Source organism: Peromyscus leucopus, chromosome 20 (genome assembly GCF_004664715.2).
Source record: "Peromyscus leucopus breed LL Stock chromosome 20, UCI_PerLeu_2.1, whole genome shotgun sequence".
In the NCBI taxonomy this organism is placed as follows: Eukaryota; Metazoa; Chordata; class Mammalia; order Rodentia; family Cricetidae; genus Peromyscus; species Peromyscus leucopus.
In genome coordinates this window covers 10467382-10473439 of record NC_051080.1, presented here as the reverse complement: position 1 = coordinate 10473439, position 6058 = coordinate 10467382, and the positions used below count along the sequence as shown (strand labels likewise).

Genomic DNA, 6058 nt, shown 5'->3' with positions numbered 1-6058 from the left:
AGTCTCTGTGAGCCCCTATGAGCCCAGGATAGCCGATTCTGTGAGTTTTCTTGTGATGTTCTTGATCCCTCTGGCTCCTACAATCCTTTCTCCCCTTCTGCAGGTTCTCCTGAACTCCGCCTAATGTTTGGCTGTGGGTCTGCATCTGTTTCCATCGGTGGCTGGGTGAAGCCTCTCTGATGGCCATTGGGCTAGACACCAGTCTGGTCACAGGAAATGGCCAGGTCAGGAGCCTTAGCTGAGGAGTGTGGCTTTGCTTGGTTCAGATCATGATTGTGCCCAGGATCTTCACTGTTGAAGAAGGTATTTAATTTTTCTATTAAGTTTTTTCATTTATTTTACATCCCAACCAGTTTTCCCTCTTCCCTCCTCTCAATCCCTGTCCCCCACCTCCCCTCTGGCCCCCTTCCCAATACACTCCTCCTCCACCTCTGTTCATAAAGGGACAGGCCTCCCATGGGTACCAACAAAGCATGACCTATCAAGTTGAGGTAAGACTGATCTTCTCTCCTTGTAGTAAGGCTGAGCAAGGCAACCCAGCACTAGGAACAAGTTCTCAAAACTAGCTACAGTATTAGGGACAGACCCTAATACTCCTCAAATTATTCCACAAAAAGAAACATTGCCAAATTCTTTCTATGGGGCCACAATAACCCTGATACCCAAACCATACAAAGACTCAACAAAGAAAGAATTATGGAACAATTTCCCTCATGAACATTGAGGCAAAAATACTCAATAAAATACTTGCAAACAGAATCCAAGAACATATCAGAAAGATCATCCACCATGATTAAGTAGACTTCATCTTAGAGATGCAAGGATGGTTCAACATAATAATCTATCAGTGTAATCTACCATATAAACAAACTGAAAGAAGGTATTTCATTTAATTTTTGATTTCTTACAGGAGCTCACAGCTGAAAGGCTTTGAACTTTTAAAAGAGATTTTTGATTTTTAGGGGGATTGGATATTTAAAGAGACTGAAATTTTAATATGTTTGAATTTGTAAAGGCTGTGGGACTTTCATAGTTATTCATACTTGTAATATGAGCTCTTGAGGATGAATAAGAAAGGAAGAGTTGTGGCTTAATAGTGATGTGCTTGTGTCAACTTGACAAGAGGTCAGGTGTACCGACTGGTTTTGAGTGTCAGCTTGACACAAGCTAGAGTCATCAGAGAGGAAGGAGCCTCGGTTGAGGAAATGCCTCCATGATGTCCAGCTACAAGGCATTTATTTCTCAATTAGTGATCAATGGGGGAGGGCCTATGTGGGTGGTGCCATCCCTAAGCTGCTGGTCCTGGGTTCTATAAGAAAGCAGGCTGAACAAGCCAGTAAGTAGCACCCCTCCATGTCTTCTGCATCAGCTCCTGCCTCCAGGTTCCTGGTCTGTTTGAGTTCCTAGTGGAAATGTAAGCTGAATAAGCCCTTTCCTCCCCAACTTGCTTGTGGTCATGATGTTTTGTTGCAGCAATAGAAACCCTAACTAAGACACAATCTCTGATTCCTTTTAGATCCAGCAGTTGAATTCATTTAAAAACAACTTTGGGTGTTGTGAGAGTATGAATTTGAATTCCTCTTCTATCATATCAAAGCTTTAGAAATGTCCTCATCTATAAAATAGTGACAAAATAATTTTTTTAAACTAATTTTCCATGTTATTATGTGGATTGACCAAAATATATGTCCTGTGTATTACTGTATGAATACAAGATGGTTTCTTGATGTGACATAATGGGATTATATGTTTGGACTTTGTTCTCTAGTTCTGGGAGTATCTAGGACCATGGAATTTCCTGAGTTATCAGATGATGTGAACACCTTTTGCTGTAATTTGGTGGCTCTTGGCATGCTTCTGGATGATGTTAGAGGCAGAGGAGCATTACTAGAAAGACTTAGCTCCAACTAGAAGCTTGGAATATCCAGCCGCACCTCCTGAATTCCAGGCATCCGAGAAGGGGACTGATGTTTAGTTCAAGTACCAATAGCTAGCAATCCAATCAATCATGCTTATGCCATGAGACTTCCATCAGACCATACAGATATAGGGAGTGTCTATGTGGGTGACCACATCAAAGTGCTGGTGGGCAGTATGTTCAGAGAGGGCAGGAAACCTCTTTCTTCTCAACTCCCCTTCATATCTCTCCCATTTGGCTGTGTAACATGTGTTCAATATAATAAATGTGATAGTTACTTAAGTGTTGTCTGGGTTCCATGAGATGTTCTAGTGAGTTCTTGATCCTGGTGGAAGGTCTGTAGACCCCTTAGATTTTCAATCAGCCAGGTAGATATGTGGAGAGTTTGGACATCCCATTTGTAGTGTGGTATAAGTGGATGTAGTGTGGTGGAATAGAGCCCCACAGGGCTCTGGCCTAACTCTGAGCAGTGAGAGTGTTGAACTGAATTGTTGGAACCTGGCTGGTCTTAGAGAAGCAGGGGACTGATGATTGTGGAAAGATCAACTCATTTTCTGTCCAATTTCAACATGAATCATTTGGAGACAGAAACTTCAGGCCAAGAGAATTGGGCTAATATTAATTTCTTATAAGGTAGGAAAATTGGCCTAATTTAATACTTTGTGGGAAAGTATTCCACAGTTCTCATGGTTGGCAGCGAGTGCCATGCAGGGATTAAGAAAAGAGAACTGTTACAACCTACAAATATACTCAAGGACCCTGTGATGTTGGAATTGATCAAATAATAGTTTAATCTGCCCTTCCTCTTAGTATGTGCACTTTACATGATGGAGTTGAAGTCAGTGTCAGTTAAAATGTTTTGTTCCTACAGATATAAAAAAATCTCAATACAGAACAACTGGTGGTACAAAGTAGAGTACTAAGCAGTACTAGAGAAGAGCCTGGAAGCTGCCTTGGGTCCTGGTTCTGCTATGAAGGATGGGTTGACAGGGTAAAATGCACACTCTTCGAAAGCACAGCTTTCTGCCTAGAACTTGTTTTTGTAAGTCTAGAGGCTGAGTCCAGAGCCAAGGTTCCAGCAGGGCTTTCTGCCTAGGTTGCAAATGGTTTATTTTTCCTTATGTTTTCACACAGGGACATGGGGGTGTGTGTGGGGGAGCAGAGAAAGTAGGAAGGAGATGATGGCAGAGGGTGAAAGAGGTGAGAGAGAGAGACAGAGAGAGAGAGAGACAGAGACAGAGACAGAGACAGAGAGACAGAGAGAGAGACAGAGAGAGACAGAGAGAGAGACAGAAAGAGAGAGAGAGAAGGGGAAAGAGAAGAGGAAGGGAGGGAGGGAGATAGAGATAGAGATAGATAGATAGATAGATAGATAGATAGATAGATAGATAGATAGATAGTAGATAGATAGAACCTGAGTATGAGCTTATAAGGCCATGGACTTATATTAGAAATAGACCCCACCCTATGATCTCATTTAGCTCTTATAGACTTAGAGCCTTTTGTGGTAAAGACCCTACCTCAAACAAGATATGATCACACTGAAGGTTAAGCTTCAACATGTGACTTTGCTGGGACACAATTCATGGAGCTAGGGCAAATGTGGAGGCCCCTGTCTTTGGGAATGCCTAGGACAGAAGCATGTCTGGTCCAGGCTGGATACGATGATGCTATAGTACCAGTGATGTGTGCAAACAACCTTTGTGAGCTACTTTTGAGAGTAATGGAATGCTACCTGCAAGTGCGGGTATTTAAAAACAATTTTGGGTATTGTGGAAGTATTCCAGATTCTGATGGGTGGACAGTATTTTGAAATTAAAATGAGTAAAATAAACAAAAATAAAATGTATTTAAGGTAGAGGGAATGCATAAGGAAACAGGCAAAAAAAAAAAAAGGAAAATAAGAAAAATCTGGAGGCAGACCAGATGAGTTGAGAGATGCTATCTTAGGAGGATGATTTGGTGCTGATGAGACTGTAAAGCCTGGAAATGGGACGTTATGGAGCGTTATCAGAGGCAAACGGGATTTGCCTTCATTCCATCCACTTGGTTGCCATTGACAACACTGGAGCAGGGGAATGGGAGCATCACATGGGGTTTAAGCAACAGGGAGAAGATTCTACATCATACTGTGCTCTAGAAATGCAACATGGGGCGACTGAGAGTCTCTCATCACTCAGATTTCCCAGCAGCCACGTGCCTGAATTGCCTACCGCGACTAAGAAAGTAGCAATAGGCCACTTGCGTCAATCCAAGCTGCCACCCTGGATTGGGGCAACACAAATGAATTCTCTTACAGTTTTGGAAATCACAGTCTACAATCAAGATGTTGGCTCAGCTGTTTTCCCTCTAGACTCTTCAGAGACAGTCTGTTTCCATGACAATGCCAGCGTGGAAGCCACTTACGTGGCTTTCCTTTGTGGCCCGTTCTCCATCATTAGCCTTAACAATGTTACCTACTGCAGTTAGATTTCCCTCCTCAGCAGCCTTGTAATATTGGATCCCTTATCTCAGTGTCCTGGGCTCCAGCCTATACGCAACGACTCTTTTCCTGATAATACAGCATTTCCACACCTCCTGGGGATTGGGATGTTGGTGTCTTTGGGATGTTTTTATTCAGCCACTTAAAAAAAAAATCTAAAATTAGTTTGGAGATACATAGTTCGGTGTTAGAACACTGGCCTGATCTTCACCACTAAAGAAAAAAAAATCTAAAATTAAAAATTTGAAATTATTTAATATTTTAATACTATGTAAAAATATTGTATTTTCAGCATGAAATCAATGTACAAATTAAAAGAACAAAAGGGCTGGAGAGGTGACTCTGTCGGTAAAGTGCCTGCTATATAAGAATGAGGGCCATGGCATGGGTGGTTCAGTGGTAGAATTCTCGCCTGCCACGTGGGAGGCCCGGGTTCAATTCCCGGCCCATGCAGAGTCCAGTCCCTTTGCCAGGCAGTGGTGGCGCACGCCTTTAATCCCAGCACTTGGGAGGCAGAGCCAGGTGGATCTCTGTGACTCCAAGGCCAGCCTGGGCTACCAAGTGAGTTCCAGGAAAGGTGCAAAGCTACACAGAGAAACCCTGTCTCGAAAAACCAACCCCCCCCCCAAAAAAAAAAGAATGAGGACCTGGGTTCTAATCCCTGTCACTCCACACTCATGTAAATGCCAGGTGTGTTAGTGCACACCTATAGTTCTATTGTTAGGCGTGCAGTGGGGTCGGAAACAGGTGGATCCCCGAAGTTCAGTGATCCACCAGTCTAGGCAACTGTTAGACTTTGGGTTCCATGAGAGACCCAGTCTCGACAGATAGTGGGAGAACCAAGTGGAAGACATTGGCCCACAGCCTTCCTTCCACTTTATTATACCTGTGCACATATGTGCAAAGGCATCCCCATATGTATACACACATACACTGTAAACATGCAAATATACTCAGCACACACATATCAAGTATACATAAAGTTGCATATTAAGTGTGTATACACGCATTTTCCATTAAATTTTGATTAGAGAGTACTTCAAAGCTGATCTCATTTCGAATTGGGCTGTCTCAATGCTGATTTGGAATTGGCATTAAGAAAGTCGTAGGCTAGAGCAGGAAATGCTAGGGAGAAGTGGGTGACGGGCAGTGCCGTTAGCTTCTGTTATTGACAGGGAGATTACTCAGTTGTCAGGGAGGGGAATCAGTCCTGCTTTGGATAAAGGAATGAATTGTTTCACATGGAGGTAGGGAATGTGGGTCTGGGACTCAGAGAGAAGTCAGGCTGGGATTTAGGCTGGCTTTGCATGAGAAGTTTGGGTAATGGTGGTTGTGGAGGGAACCTTGGACATAGGAGGCACAGAAGACTGAGGAAAACAGAGGGAAGAGAAGGGGCTCAGAGTGGGGGCAGAGCCCCCGACTCAGTAGTTCTCCATGGCAGCACAAGGAACCTCTTGGTCAGTCTGCTATCTCTCTTCAGATGGGATGTGCTCACTCAGCCCTCCATGGCGGGAGCAGGAGGACGCTGGTTCATTGAAGAGCGATGTTCCAGCTACAGCTACTGAGTAGGTCTGGCCCTGGCTTGTTCGGTGATGCAGAAGATGAAGAGGATGCTCTCATCTCTTCCTTCTCAGTTCCTCAGCAACTTCTCTCCATCC

General features: G+C 43.6%; 1 non-coding gene across 1 annotated transcript; it reads left to right on the top strand.

Annotated features, from left to right (window-relative positions):
* The first annotated feature begins 4782 nt into the window (after window positions 1-4782).
* Window positions 4783-4853, top strand: Trnag-gcc. The gene has a single exon. It is a non-coding gene; the product is annotated as a tRNA-Gly (tRNA).
* The last annotated feature ends 1205 nt before the right edge of the window (window positions 4854-6058 follow it).